Raw genomic sequence first — 16,210 nt, forward strand, 5'->3', positions numbered from 1 at the left:
GCCCTTAACCCTTCATTTGCCAATCCTAGGAAGGATATTCATCATTTCTCGGGGGGAGGGGGTATGGTGGAGAAGAAAACATGACTCGATATTTAGAACTTCAAACCAAATTTCAAAAGCAAAAAATAAAAAATAAAGGAAACTTGTACTTAAAAAACATCTTTTATGGAATTCATGCTTGGAATGTATGGCTTGCTTGAAGTATACAAAGTTTCCATTCCTTACTAGAACATCACACCATTCCATAATGTTTGATCTTAAACTTTTTTATTTTTTGCAAAAAGTACTCTCAAAAGAGCTAATTGTAAACTATTATGGCATAAGAAGAACTTGAGATGGCAAGCCAACTCTCATTCTTAGAGGAGGAGCACAACAAGTACCAATTGGCCACTAAAATGCAAGTCTACAACTAGCTAAAGTACCATACCGTCAGTAATTTGAGAGAGCTAGTGAACAAGGAAGGCACATCGAGACAAATATGAAAGGTGAGAAGGATCGAAGCTTGCTTGGAAGAGCTATGGTCGGAGAGCAAGAGCAACAAAGAGAGACTGCATAGCCCTCTCTCAAGAGTGACTGTCACCCTTGTACATAGCCTCATCATAGTTGAGAGGCTCTCTTGCATTTGTAGCCAAGACATAATGCATCGAGGGCTCAAATTGATTAGGTGGATGTCTAGCTCTAATAGACCATCTCACTATAGGCTCCGCTGCATGTCTAGCATGTTGTCCAACACCCAGACCATGTGTACCAACTCTTGATGTAGGCTATCCAACTGGCTGTGTAGGAGCACGTGGCTCCTCCTAGAATATAACCCTGTGTATCTCTATCACCTTCTTAGGCTGCCTATGCATCTTGTCTTCATGGAAGACTACATCGTGGCTGCGGATGACTTTCCATGCTTGCGGATCTCAGAGGTGGTAACCCATCTCGCCTGCATCTCCATAGCCAATGAAAATGCATTTGCCACTCTTAGGATCAAACTTAGTCCACTTGTCCTTGGGCACATGGTAGAATGCCTCACATCCAAAGACATGTAGATACGCATAAGACAGAGGTTTCTCACCATACCTCCTCTGCAACCTGAAAATCCAAACCATTGGAAGGTGATCTATTGATGACATGCACAGCTGTACTGACTACCTCAGCCCAAAAGCTCTATGGTAGGCCTGCATGGCTAAGCATACTACATGCACGCTCCTGGATGGTTCTATTCATCTGCTCAACCAAACCATTCTGGGGTGGAGTATAGGGGGCAATCAACTGATGCTTAATACCCCTCTCATCACATAGTTTCTCAAAGGCACGTGATACATATTCTCCCCCATTGTCAGTCCTAAGGCATTTGCCCAGTCTGGTTCTCAACCAATGCAAGCCATCTCTGAAACACAGCCAAGACATTTGACTTAAGCTTAATGGGGTAAGCCCAGACTTTATGTGAAAAATCATCAGTGAATGCCACAAAATACTTTGCACCACCCACAGACTGACAAGGCATGGGTCCACATACATCCAAATGTACTAATGCCAGGGGCTCACTCATGTATGTCCTACCAGACTTCTTATGTTTATTTCTAGTCTATCTGCCATAAAGATAGTGCTCACATGAATCAAAACATGCATACTCAAGGGGCAGTAAGTACTACAAACCAGAAAGCATTTTCATTCCCTTCAAGGATATATGGCCCAAACAGCATGCTAAAGAGATACATGTGGGATGGAACTGACTGACAAAACATGGTCAACAGAGGACCCATCAACTACAAGAGGATAGAGGTTGCTAGCCTTGGCACCTCTAGCAAGCACAAGTCTGCCAGGGTGATCTTCCAGGCATAATCTCCAAATGAAACATGAAATCCAGCATCATCAAGCTGCCTTGCAGACATAAGACTGCATATAAGTGCAGGTACATGATGTACATCCTGTAACAGAAAAGTACTACCAGTAGAGAACTGCAACCGTACATCCCTAATGCCAACAATAGCAAGTGACCTGTCATCACCCAAGCAAACTAAACTAGAGACTATGCGGTAGGAATGGAACCACTCAGGACATAGTGTAACATGAAATGAAGCACAAGAATCCAAAATCTAGCACTGTGCATACATAGAGTGAACCTCGGTCAATGGCATAGCATCACAAGAACTAGCTACAAGTATAAAATCCCCTTCGCAGTCTATCAGTTTGCATGATATTTATCTCCTTGATTTTCACACTAGATTGCGTAGGCATAATGTTGCGATCAGATGACTTTTTTTGTACTTTGTCTTTCCCCTTCTCTTTGTGCTTCTCATTGCACTACTCATGACACTGTGGACATATATGACCCTTCTTGTCATAATAATGACATGTCACATTAGCATTTCTCCCACGAGACTTGCTGTACAACTTACGACACAAATTAGACCTAGACTTCTACGAGTCTCTGCCACGTCCATACCCATGGTCATTCTTTCCATTACCATCTCTGCCTCTAACAGTCAAAGCATGTGACACACGAGAGGCATCCAAGTTCTTACAGAAGAGCACTCTCTACATTAGGCAAGTTCAAAATAGTAGCAGGAGCCATAAGGCAATGCAAATACATCCCATGACTCACTCCAAGTCCCAAGCAAAAACAATGGAGTAACCTCATCATTGAAGGTAATTCCCTGTGAAGTCAAGGTCTTGAGAATAGCATGGAACTGGCTCCAATGAGTAGACATCGTCATATTCTCCTTCATGCATAGGTCCATAAGTTGCTTCAGCCAATACATCTGACTTGTTAGACTTTTCTTGTCATAGAGGTTCTTAATTTTATCCCAAAGCTTCCAAAAGCACTATGTGCTTCCTCAACCATATTGTAATGCACCTGTTCAATGAGAGACAAGATGAGGGTGGACTTGCATAGCTCATCAAGCTCATCCCATTCATCATCAGTCATAGTTTCAGGCTGCTCGCCATGCATCCTTAGTCGCTTTATCTGCAATTTTTGCACCAATACCTATCAAACTTGGCTCTTCCTAGTAGGCATAATTTGTACTATCAAGCTTAGTGATGTTGAAGATAGCACTATCAATAGAAGAAGATGCCATACTGCAGTCCAAAACAGTGCAGATAGTTTAAAATTGCTTATTGTTTTCTGCTGTAAACAACCAAAATACCACCAAAACCAAGGCAAAATGACCATGAACTAATAGCTAATGATGTTTCCCACCAAGTACCATCAAAAGTACATAAAATCAAGATGATTCAGCAAGAAAATTCCATGTCAGTCCATGCATAATTTCTTGCTACAATAAATTATAGCTAGGTACAATGAGAGAAAACTGTAGGCAAAATGAATGCACCAAGCCAACCAGTAAACTGTCAAAGCATAACCAGCATCAAGTGGGCATAAATTAGCATGTGACAATCATACTACAGACATCGAGCAAATACCCAAGCATGTCAAATGTATCCATCAGTAAGTTGGCATACCCCCTGTGTAATAGGGAAAAGTGTACATAACACTAGCAAGACTTGACACAAAGAGGTGTATGCTTAGGGAGTGCAAAGCCCAAATCAGCCCAAGTACATTTGTGAGGACCGCGGCATATCAATCATGCAACATCCAAGTGAAGATCCCAGTCTCAAGTATCCGAATGCTCAAGTAGCATAAACCGCCTGCTCAATGTCTGTCAAGCATATCAAGACACTCCCACTGGCACAAAAGCTGTAAATATCAAGCAAAGAAGCTCGACAAGGGCATATGATAGCACTAGTGCTAGAAGATCTAAGATCAAGCACCAATAAGACCTCATGAGCATATAGGCCATGTAGGATCCGTACATAGCATCAATAGACATTAAGTACATCCAAACTATAACTCTAGCAAGTTGAGAAATAGCCAAAGTAAGCTCCAGTCAATCAAACCAAAGTAAGGCTCAGTAGCATCCGATTCCAAATAATGTAACGAGCATGTAGTAGTGGCATAGGCCAAGCATGTCAAGACCGGTTAGACATAAGAAAAGTACATACATAAATACATCAAAGATGAAGATCCAAATGCTATGCGAAGTGAGCTCAAGCTCAACTAATGATTTGAGAGCAAATCTAAGCTCTATGTCGATCCCCGAGAGTCACTACATCAATGTATATATCGAAGACATAGTCGGAATCCAACAAGCATATCCAAACATAAGCAAATATTGAATATTCAAGTAGAAAATAAATGTCCAAAACTGAGTAAATAGTGGCTCAATCCAAGCTCAAAACCATAGACAAACCATAGGCATACTTTCCCATATGTATAGGCACCAACCGGGCATAATCGAGCATCAAATGACTATGTAGCATGAGCATAAAGTGTAATGATAGAGGGCTACCCTATTTTGGGTTGCCTGTGGACTATGTAAAATAGTCAATGATTGAGTAAATTCAGCCCCAAAAGCATCTCACATCATAGGCATACTATTAACCCTCAGACGAACAAGGTGGAAAATTGGGAAAATCTAAAGATAAGGCCAAGACAAAAGTGAAATGGGAGGCGAAGGCATGCCATGAAAAATATGGAAACACAAGAAGTGTAGAAAAGTCCCGAATCAAGGAGAAAGGCATGTTGAAATATTTGCAATCACACCTACTTTAGTCCCTTTGTGAGAAGCAGTGATGGCTCAAGACCAAAATCCCATATGCACAGTAGGACAAAGTAAGTAGGACAAAGTACCACCACTCAATTCCTATAAAGCATTGTACTTGCACTATTTTTTCTAATGAAATGATAGTACTCTTTTCTTTCTAGTAAAGTATCATGTCATTATCAATACACAAGATTGTGTTTATGAGTCCAAGTCTCAATCTTGGAACCTAATTCACTTGTGTAACAATTTGTCCTTATCAGGATCAATGCCTTCATGAGTTTCTTTTTCCTCTTTCAACCTCCATAGCTTCTGCATTTGCCATGCTCTAGATCCTGTGTATTTTCACATGGTATCACAGCTCGGCTGAGCATGGCACTCCCTCTCCCGTCTCTTCTCACCTATGACTATCTCTGCTTAGCTCACATCTAGCTTTAGGACTTCATTTTTCAACTTCAATCTTCAATCAAAGCTTGTGGCAGCCATAGCCAACCAACTTTGAGGAACTAGATCTTGCAATAGAGGGCATAATTCTTCACGATTTCTTCTACACAATTGTTCCTCTACTCGAGCGCTTCAGCAAAGCACAAAAATTGACGTGATCAATGCAAAATAAGCCCAGTATTTTGAAAATTCGACATCTTGACAAATCTGCACCCTGTTGTGGTCATACAATCAGCGCGGCTAGCACACGCTGAGATCTACCCTGCAATCCTAGGGCAATTGAAGCCCACTTTATGAGCCTTCTACCCACCAGAGATCTTCTAAAATAATCACTTGTATACGCTGCTGTAAACGAAAAACCAGTCGGATAGGAAACCCTGGACAAACCCTTCATAGCCATTGCAACTTCAAGCTCTATTTTTCTTTCATTTTCTCCCCCTTACCACTCAAACAAATCAAGGTCACACTAATTTGAGAGTTTTAGAAAAGATTTGGGAGATTTTGAAGATTTTTTTTGAAGTCTTAAAGACCTCAAGCAAAAGGACTCAAGTTGAAGGAATCAAATCAAACATCTCATTCTTCCCATTCTGCTTACCCTACTCAAATTTCTGTCACTTTGAGTTCCCAGCAAGCAGTTCAGCAATAAAATCAAGGAGGGGAATAGAAGACTGACGAAGACCTATTGAGCATTTACCAAGCATTTAGCTCCACAAGTATCTCTTGATACTGATCACTTAGTGTTTTTTGGCACTTCTGCTTAGCACACTCAAGATTATCTCTTGTCCTACTTAAATCTAATAATTCTGAAGCTGATTTTCTACTGTTTCCACAAGTCTAACATGGGCAAAGATTCTCCAACTGCCCGTTTCAAAGGAGTCAGGTTTCATACTTGGAAGACTCGCATCAAACTCATCCTGATGAAGAAAGGCCTTTGGGCCATTACCATCGGAAAAGAAAAGAAGCCTCATGATGCTATAATATTTCCACGTAATAAAAGTTAGTCGATTAGTTTGAAAGTTAGTTAGTCAATTAATAAGTTAGTAAGATTACTAACTAAAGACTAATTAAGGTAAAAACTAACTAACATTAATAGCTAACAATTTTTATTTAATTAAAAATATATATTAAAAGAAAAATTGAGAGTCAATATTTTTCTCAGATTGACAAGGACTGTAGCCACCCTTCATGGAAGTTATAACATGAACGAGACTTATGAGCCATATTAATCACTAGTATTATTGTGTAAAGTTTGGATGGTAAAAAAATATTAGATTTTTGGGCAAAAAAACAATAGTATATTTTAGGTATTATCTTAAAAAGATAGAAATGGATGTCATTTAAAAGAAAAGACAAGTGATGTTTTAGCTAGTTTTGGAGATTTTATAAAAATAAAGAAAAAATAGAAGTGATTGGCGAAATCGCGCGCGCCGTGATCGTAGTCTACATGCAGTAGATAGCACTTTGAACATGGAGAGAAAGGAGTGATCTAAAAGCTATCTAATGAAGTGTCCTGGGGTTTTACCCCCCATTTGGAGCCAATGCAATCATTAGATTTATGATCTGAGCATCCGATCATAAAGTCTTCCCCCAAGAGTCCCTCCACTCTTGTTCTTAGCCTTATCCCCTCCTCTCTAATTTATTATAAATATGAGGCATGGGGAGGCACAAGAAAGCATAAGGAGACCCCAAGAGGCTGCAAGAGAGAGGTAGAGAGAAGGATACCCCTCCAAGAGATTGTGAGAGAGAGATTGAGAGAGAGAGAGAGAGAGAGAGAGAGAGAGAGAGAGAGAGAGAGAGAGAGAGAGAGAGAGGGGAGGGAGAAGAGTTACCCCGAGAGGCTGCATGATTCCTCTATCTTGATCCTTAACTTAACCATCTTCTCTTACCCTCTCCCATCTCTATTCCACCTTCTAAATCTATTGAGTCTACTTGCGGACGATAGTTTCCAAGCAAAGAATGTCGCGTGCGGATGGCAATCCTACAACCAACAACGAAGCTTTAGACAAAGGCATCACTGTCAATCCAATTCCAGTTTCAGTCGTAAGTAATGTATTTCTAAATTGATAGATGCTTGCTTTGATTCTCGCATGAGATACATTAGACTCCATGCTATGATGTACGAGAATAGGTCATGGGAAGGGATGAGCTTCTTCTCACATATTTGAAAGATGGATTTTGCAAAGTGCATGTATTAAGGAAAGTTAATTGCACTTAGTTGTGTATGGCTTATTTATTTTGATAGAGCAATCGATCAGGGGTTATGAATAGCATAATCGTAAAAAGAATGATATTAGAATTGTGCATACAAGTATTTAGTAAATTTTGCTTAGAATCGCTCTTTGACCCCAAGGGGGAGAGCGAATCTACAATGGAATTATTATCTCGTCTATTCTTGTATTGTTTGGGAAAAATACAATTAGTTTTGTTGGTTGATTGAACAACACCCTAAATGTTTTTCTTTCAATCAATTGATCGTTGCATTGTGATTTGGATAAATATCCCAAGTGCTTGTGTTTGATGACAAAAGCTTGGCAAGGGTTTGTAATGACAAGTAGCCATGGGAATAAAGTAATATTTTCCTAAAAGATGATATTAGGGATGATTGCCTTGATCATGCTTGATTCTTAATTGGATTAATTAAGGATATTTTGCACACATGGATCACCTCCAGGATCGCACCGCGGATTACCCTGAGAGGGTACTGCTCGATTCACAAGTCGGTGGTCGAGTGGTGAAAAGGCCAACCACGGAAATGGCATCTCACTCCTAGACCGCTTGTGGGTCAGGTGGAGCTCTGGACACCCCTTGCATGTCCAGAATGGAGTTGGAGATCCCCATGAGCCCAACGTCTGGGACGTTGGAAGAACCTGTTCTAGATAAAGGATGGAAATTTTGGTGCCATGTGATTTGGACCAGATACTTCTGTTGGACAAAAGGGATACATAATTCTTCTGTATGGGTAGAAGACAAAGATTAACTTGAAGATAAGTTAAGAAACTTGTTTGTCAAAAGGACTACTTGTTTTGTTTTCGTGTTTGCGCTGTAAGTTACGTGAACGAACCATGTTTCCTAAAAGGCTTAATTAATGAAGCTAATTTTAAATGTCACACATAAATGTGGTAGGACCTAATTAGAAAACTAAAGCTACCAAGGGAAGCGGGTGGGCGAAATTCCTGACGGGTCCGTCCTATGGCTAGGTAGTCCCAGAGAACTGGGAGACTTCTCACAAGGATTTATCACTATTCGACTTTAGGTATTGTTAAGTTAGAACCTGATTCATGCCATTTTAGGGGACCGGAATGGGACCATGCCCTACGAGCGAAGAGGTTGAGCAGCGCATCCCTCTCGTTTCCCTTTCTCTTTGAACCAAGTGCGGTATGGATCTACTTCGGATTAGGTATCTCTGTGTAAAGTAGGATGCCCAAAACTGGATGCTAGGATGTTGTCAGGAGACTTTGTCTATTAGGAACCCAAATTTCAAGTCGATCCTAGTGGGTTCGATCGTGGATGTTCCATTGCGAGGCAGACTCGGGAAATCCTAGTGGGTTCGGTCGTGGATGTTCCGTTGCGAGGCGGACTCGGGAAATCCTAGGTGACAAAACTCGAAACATTCCATGGGAGTACCGGGCAGCAACGCCTAGAATCGTTTCTTGATGGACCGCTAAAACGTGCTTGGATAGCCGATAGGCAGACACGTTATAGATGCGGACCTTGCTGTCACTTGGCAAAAGAACGATGATAAGGCTCAGGCCATTATCAAACTGGAACTAGAAAACAACTATATCCACCATGTGGATGACTGTGAGACTTCACAAGATACATGGAAGAGACTTGACACCTTGTTTGGTGCACAGTTTAAATCGTCAAAGTATGGTCTCTTGATTGAGTTTTTCAGGCTTGAAATGAAGTCCAGCACATCACTTGCCACACATCTAAATTACATGGAAGGACTTCTAACCCAACTTGTAGGAATCAATATTAAAATGAAAGAAGATGTTTGCATCGGTGTTCTACTTAAAAGTTTTCCTCCTGAATATAATAGTGTATCAACAGCTTTAATCAACATGCCAAATCCTGAACTTGTTGATATCCAGGCATCACTATTAGAGGAGGAAAAGAAGCTAAAAACTAAGGAAGAACCAAGTACCTCTAGAGATGAACATGCATTATATGTTGGCAATATGTACAAAGGCAAGTAGGATCAGCTCTTTTGTGACTCGTGCAAAAGGACCGAACACACCGAGAAGTTTTGCCATGCTAGAAAGAGGTCCCAAAAGGCCTATCTAGTTGTAGTCAAAGAAAAAGAAGAAAATAGAGCAAAGGAAGAAGAAGACCAACAGGAGAAGGACAAACCTCATCATTCCTTCTATTTAGATAGACTTTTTTAGTTTTATATTTCCTAGCCCTAATGCCTCAGACATAAACTTGTAAACTCCTCAGTTAGCCTTGTACTACATCCTCTGTACACTATCCTCTGTACACTTTGTGAGGCCCCTACTACAGCCTTTGGATGTCCATCATGTTTGTGGCACCCACACTTAGCCTTTCTGCGACAATCTCTGGTGTTTTTCCATGTTTATGGTGTGCCCACACTTTGCAGGTATTGCTTTCACTAAAGCCTCTATACGCTTTGTACTTCTAGTTGTGATTGAGGAGGGGTGTTGAAGTATTTGTAATCACACCTACTTTAGTCCCTTTGTGAGAAGCAGTGAGGGCTCAGGACCAGAATCCCGTATGCACAGTAGGACAAAGTACCACCACTCAATTCCTATAAAGCATTGTACTTGCACTCTTTTTTCTAATGAAATGATAGTACTCTTTTCTTTCTAGTAAAGTGTCATGTCACTATCAATACACAAGATTGTGTTTATGGGTCTAAGTCTCAATCTTGGAACCTAATTCACTTGTGTAACAATTTGTCCTTGTCAGGGTCAATGTCTTCATGAGTTTCTTTTTCCTCTTTCAACCTCCATAGCTTCTGCATCTGCCATGCTCTAGATCCTGCTTATTTTCACAAGGCGCACATGATAAAGTGCAAGTCAATGCTTTTGTAAAAGAACGCAAGGCACACCACGATTCATTTTAAGAGTGCCAGGATCTTCCTTATGCAGATTGTAAAGGTAGATGGATGGTAGGAAGGAAGCTAGGAAGATAGGAGGACAATGGAAAAAAGGGCCTAGGCTATGGCCGACCATGGAAAAAGGGGATGACCGCCCACATGGGATTTAGGGCTTTGTATATAAAGTTCAAAAGATGAATGAGAGCTCATTCTTTGGTGTGTGGCAAAGTGGACTCTTCTTCTTCTTCCGTTCTCTTCTCTTGCTTGCTTGTGAGTGTTTGAGGGAGGGAGTGTGAGGGAGTGAGCTTGGGAGAGTGAGGGATCTTGGAGGTGAAGCTCTCCACCATCTCCTCTCTTTTTCTTCTTTTCTCTTCTCTTCTCTTGTCTCATGTGTGGCTATGGAGGATGGAGCTTGGAGAAAGAGGCTTGAGAATGCTTGAGCAGCTTGCATCACAAATCGTGGAGCTATCGGTGTGCTTGAGAGAGGAAGCAACTCAATCGGGCATCAAGGTAAGCTCACTACACTCATAGAGAGGGATAGCGCATTGGCTATGTGAGAGGTAGCCATTAGTGCTCACTTGAAACACTTGAACAATAAGCGGTCTGTGGGTCTTGGCAGTTGTCGTCACCTCTACATTTTGGTTTTGTTGCCTTGACCAAGGGATTCAAGCTTGAGCGCTTGCATGCTTCAAATCAAGCATCGAAGTAGGGTTTCATCTCCAAATCGAAGCTTGAGATAGATAGAAGATTTTGGGTTTTAATCCATGCTACAAGTAAGTATTTTTGGTTTTTGATGATTGGTTGAGTAGGAGATATCCATTCAATACCTTACTTTTGATTTTTGTCGCATTTATAGTAGGATAGGTAGGAGAAATCTGAGAGGGAATCTTGAAGTTCATTGTTGTAAAATAATCATGAACATGGCAATAACATGGGAATATGAAAACAAAAGAGTTCTTAGATGTCTCGGAGTCAAAGGTCGAGTGATTGGGAAGGCTAAGGCACAAGCCAATGAAGGCTTAAGGTCCTGGGTGACTAGGGAGAGCCGGAGGATGTCAGTCTTTTTGTGGTGCCGAGAACCATGTGGATGAAAGATGATGAGGCATCCTTACTGGAAGAGCAAGGATAGAAGACACTACCATGATAGTATCAAGAGAGATGTTGCATGATCCGTTGTGAGAGGGAAAGTCTCTATGTTGGTAGAATAGCAAAACTCCAAGTAGGTGAACTGTGAAAGGAATGATATGTATCTCTTGTTTCTAGCTCAGGAAGAACTAGTGCAAGCTTGTATGTGTTGCAGCAAGGTCACTAGATGAGGTCAACCTCAATGGGTTTGTGAGAAAAACCATTAAGACCTCAGCAAAAGCCTTGGCAATGAGAGAGCAACCCAATGGAGGAGAATCTTTGCCACTAAAGCTAAAAGGAAAGCTTCATCTTCAAAGGTTGCAACGATTGAATTTGGTGGGGTCCTCACCGCAATCATCAGGGAAGCCCTGGGATAGGAGTAGGAAGGAGTGGACAAAACACCAAGCAGGTTGCCACCCCACTGAGAACGAGAGGCATAGTCCAACGAAAGGACGTTGAGTGAAGAACAAGAGGGCAAGGAACAAGAAGAGCAAACTAGCCAGGGAGAGGCTAGGAAGATAGAGAAGAAAATTGCACAAGAACAGTAGGAGGAGGAAAGGAGGAAACAAGAAAGGGCGAACTTGCAAAGGGCCCGTAGGGACTCCAAACGGGCCGAGGAGGAGAGAAAGAAAAAGCAGGAAGAGGAGGAGGAGTTGAGGAAACAAGAGGAGGAAGACATGGCCCTTACCACATGCAGGTCCATTGAGCAACAATCAAGGTACAATAAGCTAGAACCCGAAAGCCCCATCAGAAACAAAGGGCCAATCTCAAGTGCCTCTGTGCCTGAGTTTGTGCCACCTGCAATGCAAGAAGGCAAGGGCAAGGCTCCGATCATCCCCATCCCTACCCTCCTAATGCCCGCTACCACCACCACCATCTCCACTCCTAGTTCTATGATCCAGGTGGATGCCAGTAACCTAATGGCTTGGGTCTAGTACTTTGTAAATAAGGAAATGGGCCAAGGAGCTGGAGAAGGAACCACCCTGGTAGGGACCAAAAGACGGGCTGTGGAAGATGCTGAGTCAAGGTGAGAATCTAAGAAGCAAAAGGTGGCAGGCTCTACAACCTCCATCCCTGTAACAAAGAGGCCGCCTAAAGAATACAATGAGTATGTCAAAGAGCTTCTCTCTCAACTAGATAGAGCCAAGGAGGAGAAGAGAACAGTGGTGGTGGAGTTTGAAGCTAAAAAGGAGGCCATGGTGCCATTCTAGCTAGAGAGAACAGGACAAATGGCCATGGCCCAGAGGGAAGTCAATGAGCTGAAAGAGTAGCTACAAGCTAAGGAAGAGACATAAGCTAAATCACAAGTGCGCTTGAATGGAGAAACCAAGGCCACACGACACCTACGATAGCACAATGAAGAGAATGTGGCACTCTACGAAGGTTTGCAAGCTCAAATGGAGAAACTCACTAAAGCCACAAAAGAGTTGGAGGAGCTGAGGGAGGAAATAGCTCACAGGTATGAAACAAAGGTGGAGAGACTAACCCAAGAGGCTATCTCGGCACATGAAGAGCAACAAAAGCTAAGGGCAGAAATAGAAGACCAACAACAAAGACTGACAGTGCTAGCCTAGAGGTAGGGAGAAAAGCCTCGAGTACATGAATAAGAGGGCAAAAGAATGGGCCAATTAGAACAAAAACGGGGTCAAAGCCTTGGCACGTTGCCTCGCTCAAGCCAAAAAAGAAAAGATACTTGCCGAAAGCAGAGCAAAGGCTACCCAAGTGAGCTTCCACACCCAACAATGCGCCTTCCTAGAAACCCTATTGGATGTCACCCAAGTAGAGGAGGGAGAGTCCATGGAGGCAATGAAAAAGAAATTGGGAATGGCTCATAGGGCACTAGAGGTTGGACTACCACCACAACCTAGTGGAGTTGGCAGAATCTTGGAAGAACAATGCCATTATCTCCTATTGGCAAGCCGAACATCATAGGAAGTGGCCGCATTCAGGTTCTTACAAGAGGGGCATAGCAAAAGCCAAGCCGGGAAAGGGAGGTGGACGTGAACTTTGAAATGGGACCACATGAAGATGAGCTTGTCCCATTGCCTCCTTCCCCGAGGCCTAAGAGCAACAATACGCAAACACCTCCGCAAAAAAAAAGGCAGTACTAAGAGAAAGAAGGAAGCAAATGGTGGAGGAGACAAGGAGAAAATGGAATGCTAAGGGAGTGAGGGCACCATAAGCTGTTGAGATGACAAGCTCAACACATGCAGACATTGATGATGGACCGCCTGGTTAGATGGGTCCACACGTCTACACTTAGCATGTCGGTGGTCATTATGACTCTCACATGGCCATTGACTCATTACTTATTATATTCAGGTTGTTACACCTATTTACAGCTGGCATAGTTATATCGCCAGCCGACTAGTGTAGTTGGTTATACATTGTTTGACTTAGTAGGCCACTTTCCTTTATGTTGTATCTTATCTATACTTTGTGTACATTGTAAAGTGTGTGGAAGAAGAAGAAAAAACCAGCAAGAAAACGTTTTTGCCTCCATCTCTCTTCTTGTCTCTTGAGTGAGCTTCTCTTTGTGCATTCTATGTGTGTTCGGCGCAGCATCTTGAGCAAGTCCCCCCACCACACGATTCTTGATATGGTATCAGAGCCATGCAACTGAGAGAGGCTGATTTTGAAGGCTGAAGTGAAGGAAAAGAAGCAAGGTTCGAGCAAGCAAGCCACGGGTAAGAAGCTCTCCCATTCTTCCGCTCTTTCTCTTGGATAGTGCCTGTGGAGGCACCAAAAGCAGGGAAGAGCAAAACTATAAAGTTCACTCTAACTTGATGTTACAAGGATTAAGAAGCCTAATGATTACCAATATGGTCGTTTTTTGAGGGATTAAGACTGTCATCACGTCTCCAGCAGTTTCTAGACTGAGAAATAGGGTGTGACTTCTAGAAATATGAGATCTTGAACCTTCTCATTTCCTTCACCACTCAAAATGCCGACCTGTACAGTTGCACCAAAAGCAACGGCCTCATTTGGATTGATGGGGTTGCATAGGCTCTCAAGTTCCTTCATCTTGTCATCGAACTCATTAGCCTTGGCCAGTTGGTTACAAAGATAAGACGAGATTTCCAGGAGATAGCATAACAAGCAAACTGAAGATATTAGGTTGAGGAAGTTGTGGCTAGCAATGGCGAGTGATTTGTGAGGATGTCTAGCTACGGAGAAGTATAGTAGGCTAAGCAGAAGAATGACAACTGCAAATGCAACGAGCGGAGAGGAAACGCTGCTGGGATGGCAACTTAGCACGTGTGCAGGGCTAGGGTTGGTGGAAGAAGAAGGACACATTAATCTATGATTTTTTCTTGCGCCAAGACACAATCACGACCTCCAAGCGCCTCTCCAAACGTAAGAGCTCCATGTTTCAGAAGAACATCCTCAAGACAGGAGCCGTTCCAGAATCCAGCGATGTGCCTAGAAAGGCAACCAGTACCCTATCGGTTCAATTATGCTTGGCTTCTTCATCTTTGTCCACACTATCTGACGCCCAGTCAAAAGTACCATCCTCCTCCCCACTTGATGACACCTCACTAAATTCTTCCACAGGTGTGTTCTAGACAACACTTTTTAGAGTCAAGATTACTCATCAATCCATCCTCTTTTTGTTTTCTTCACAATGTTCCTAGTTCAGTATGCAGATTCTCAATGTGCTCATTAATTGATTCCATTGATTGAAGATACTTTGACTTGAACAGAGACTTTCTTTTTGCGAGAGTATTTTCTGGTGTCATTTGCTTCTTGGACTGCTTATAATTTCTGTTTTTATACCCAACCTTCTTCAAAGCCTGAAGTTGTTCTAGAGTAATTAATTTAGGATCATGAACAAGTTCTGGATCCTTTTCAAGTTCATATTTTTTTGAGCCATTGTATCAGAACAACTTTCTTCCTATTTTCCCTCTTGAGCCACAAGAGGAGCACAACCATTACCCTATCGGTTCCATTATGCTCAGCTTCTTCATCTTCATGGTTATTGGATTAGCTTTACTGCAGATTATTAGAGCTGCTTCAAGTGGTGGGATAGCATAAACTTCACTTTTTTGCTTCATTTTGATGAGAAAAAGAAACAACACGAGGTTGAATCTATGTCAAAGCATACTGAGCTACACATTTGTGAGCCTCGGGCTCCATTTTCACGAGATCTTGGATGAAAATTTGGAGGTCCTACCAAGATGCCACTAAAGGGCCCTCGTCCGATACCATGTGATCAATGGAGGCCTTGGCCTGGGCAACATTGCTAAATTCATACATGAATCTCACAACCCTGAGGGTAATTGCTGGTACACTTATGCATGCTTGGAGCATTAGAAGAAAGTTGCCATAGCTGCAAGTGAGGCCAGAGCTGGGTTTAGCAGGTTACTATGGAGAGGGCCAATGTAGAGGTTCAATGTTGTTTGTGGCCAGTTTAATCCAATTTTGGATAAGATCAAGAATCTGGTCTTTTTTTAGGACATCTTCTTCAGTAGGCTGCAGCTTGGAATATTGTGTTTCAAGGCCAACAAAGTCCTGAGGAAGAGGCGGGTTGATATTCTCATATTCCCTCAAATCACATATGGGAGTGGAGGCATCTTGAAAACCTTATTTCATGACAGTCATTTATAGCAAATATTCTCAGATTTCCTCATCTTGATCATGGAGAAGGTTCCTCATATCTATAACCAGCAACAAAAGTGTGGTTTATGTAGTAGATTTCATGGACAAATGTATTTTGCTCTAGGGTATTGCTTGAGAATATGGCACGCATGCTAGTCAACTTCATATCAGGGAAAAGCCTTGCATTCAAAAGGAGTTTGTAATGCACTGCTGCCCACATAAAAAGCCTTGGTCTATCACTGTTATTTTCACAAATATTCAGCTCAATTCATCTGATGCATAAACTGACTTTTCATGCTTTTCTCTTGACTAGAAAATAATTTGCTAGAATTGAAGAGTTGTGGTGGATTGAAATGTTAGTACAGCTCTAGTTGAGTTACCTGAAGTT

This window comes from Lygodium microphyllum, chromosome 8 (genome assembly GCF_053477565.2).
Source record: "Lygodium microphyllum isolate KBCC chromosome 8, Lygodium_microphyllum_v1.1.10, whole genome shotgun sequence".
NCBI lineage: Eukaryota > Viridiplantae > Streptophyta > Polypodiopsida > Schizaeales > Lygodiaceae > Lygodium > Lygodium microphyllum.